General features: G+C 42.4%; 1 long non-coding RNA gene across 1 annotated transcript; it reads left to right on the forward strand.

Annotated features, from left to right (window-relative positions):
- Positions 1-557: 557 nt before the first annotated feature.
- LOC129145243 (uncharacterized) lies at positions 558-1,639 on the forward strand. The gene is made up of 3 exons (XR_008550487.1): positions 558-685; positions 789-845; positions 1,476-1,639. It is a non-coding gene; the product is annotated as an uncharacterized LOC129145243 (long non-coding RNA).
- The last annotated feature ends 1,275 nt before the right edge of the window (positions 1,640-2,914 follow it).

Consider the following 2,914-nt stretch of genomic DNA (forward strand, 5'->3'; position numbering starts at 1 on the left):
TTACAGAGTCTGGTACATTCCAGCCACCAATAAATATATTTTATTAGAATTTTGAATCTGTGTTTCTTGCTTATAAGAAAAAGTCACCCAAGAAAGTCACCATAGACCTTTTAAAAAAATTACTATCTAAAGATTACATAATGAACATATATTCCTTTTTCAGTTACAAATTAGTTTTTTTTTTTTTAAATACCTTTCTTTCACTGCTGAGACCTACATCATTCTCCTTATTTCTCCTTCATTTCTTTAGCTGTGTAAAATGGGAGTGATTTTTGTGATAGTCTTGCACATCAGCAATTACGAACTAGCATTTTTTTGATTATCTTCACAGCATTGTTTACAAATCAAAGTCAGCAGGAGAAAATGAACAGAAAATTTAAGGAATTTTATGAATCTCCTAGGTGATAGCTGGATACTTTTCTTGAATTCATAATGCCTTGTTGGACTTCTGCTCAGATACGCAACTATAGGCCCATGGTGATGACACAATGGAACCTGACATGTCATTTAACTGTATGGTAAATGTCATAAATGTCACACAGTGAGGGAGCCGGCGATCTTGGCCAGGCTCATGTCTCATGCCCAAGAACATGAAGGACACGGACCAGGAGGAATGCGTTTAGGAGGTTTTTTTAAGCGATAGGAAAGCTCCCTGCAACAGGAAGGGAGCCCAAACAGGTTGCAGGTGAAGCGTTTGTCTAGGGTTTTTATGCTGGGGCGGGGTTTGGGGGGGGTCTGAGGAAATTAGCTGCTGGGGAATTTTCCATGCTGGTTTGCTGTGTCTGCAGAGCTGTGAAAGCAAACCGCGCCGCTGCAGCCACGGGCCGAGGTATCCACATGCCGAGGTATCCACATCTTCCTGACTACAAGCCCCACTCAGTCCCTTCTCAGAATTTGACACTTTTTACTTGAGTGGGGCCCTTGGCCCTGCCTGCCTATGTAAATCTACCTAATAACTACCCTGTGTATGGTGGTTGATGATGGTATCGCTGATCACCACCAGCGGGTCTAACTCTAAAATCATCAGCACAATGCAGTCATCTTACTCTATGGAAAATTGTAAAATTTTTCCACCTGTTATTTTCTTTTGATTTTTAAAAATTATTAAGCTAATGTAAAAGTGAAATCGCATGGGCCTCCCTGGTGGTGCAAGGGGTTAAGACGCAACCTTTGAAGCCATCAGCAGCCACTACAGCACGAGTTTTTTCCCCAGCCAGGGAGCTACCCACATGGCGCGATGACCTCTCCTGACTCCCCCTCTGCTCCCCTCAGCAGTGTATTTCAGTCAATCTGCCTGTTCTGTTCCTCCTCTGTCTCTGATGAATCCTCTCACCACCCCCGCACCTCTGACTTGTACCCCAGTTCTTCCATGCATAAATAAATAATATAAATCTTTAAAAAAAATGAAATCAGGGCTTCCCTGGTGGTGCAGGCAGTTGAGCACCGCACCCTGAAGCTGTCTTCAACCTCTGCAGTGCCAGTTCGATCCCTGCCGGCCGGCGAGAATCCCATATGGCTCAGCAGACATCTCCGGTCTCACCCGCTCCTCCCCTCAGCAGTGTATTTCATCAGTCTGCCTGTTCTGTTCCCTGCTGTGTCTCTGGTGAATCCTCTTACCCTCTCGTGCATCTGGCCTGTACCCTGGTTCTTGTATATATAAATAAATCTTTAAAAAAAATGAAATCACATATGCTAAGCCTACCTTGATCAAAAACAGTTTTGGGCTTGCAAGGCAAAGGTAGAGAGATAGGTGTGCCGATTTGGAAAGGGGTGAAAGGAGTTTTGGCAAATCTTGTACCAAAGTCTAGTCTACAAAGCATCCTCACTGGGGGGCCTGAGTGTTGAACCAGTGCTGAAATGCCACTCCCTGGCCCTGTTGGATGGGGCTCTCCTACTAGCCACTGATCTGGTTGTATGAAGCTTGATAAGAGATAGAACAAATCCTTGAGTAAATAAATGTGAAACAGATTTTGCACTTAGTTCAAAACATGAGGCCATTTACATAATGAACTACATCCGATTGCTTTTGTCAGAAGGAGTCAGTGACAGTAAAACATTTTACACTGAGCCCCTTCTGCTTTCAAATTCTTCCACAGAAGGTTTCTTAAATGTCCTCAGCAGCCTGCATTAGCACAGCCACCATTGTTAGGAAAAGTCCTTTGTGCAGCTAATTTATCTAATTCTCCTATTCTGTATCCACAGTATCTCGCTATGCAGCTGGACACAGTTCTCTGTATATTATGCATACTTATGCTTGAAGACAATTGCAGAATTTTTCCCCAGGATGAATCACTTTTGCTTCTCCAGGAGAAATCCTTTCATCATCTTTTGGGTCTCCCCTGAATTGTCTTCAAACTTTGTACATTTGTCTCAAGCTATAAGTCCAATATTGAATAAAATAATTTGGGGAGATTTCATATTACCACAAAGGAAAGGCAGTTGTTTAGGGAAATAGAACGAGTATTGATTTTTCATAGCACTTCAGAGTTTTACAAAGAACTTCCCTGGCTTTATATTGGCATTGAGCTTGTGCTGCTGTGTCATCCTCCTAGACTCTGATGGTTGATATGGGTCTATTCTGAGTCAGGTTCAGACCAGGAAGGCTCAGAAATCCTGTTTGTGGTCAGTTTGAAGTTCAAGGTTGTTCTGAGGCTGCACCAGAAGTTCATATTTCTTCATGCTTCCCTTGAATCAGAAATGATCTTGACGATAGAATAAATCACAGGTTTGGATCTGGATCAGCACAGTCTGGATCAGCACAGTCCAACAGAATTTTCCATGACAATGAGATGTTATATAGCTGTCCACAGTGATAGCTGCACAGCACATATGGTTATTAAGTACTGGAAATGTACATATCGTTAGTGCAACTGAGGCACAGAAAAGGTTTACTTTTATTTAGCTACTTAAATTA

Source organism: Talpa occidentalis, unplaced genomic scaffold, assembly GCF_014898055.3.
Source record: "Talpa occidentalis isolate TD23 unplaced genomic scaffold, MPIMG_talOcc4v2.1, whole genome shotgun sequence".
Taxonomy (NCBI): Eukaryota; Metazoa; Chordata; class Mammalia; order Eulipotyphla; family Talpidae; genus Talpa; species Talpa occidentalis.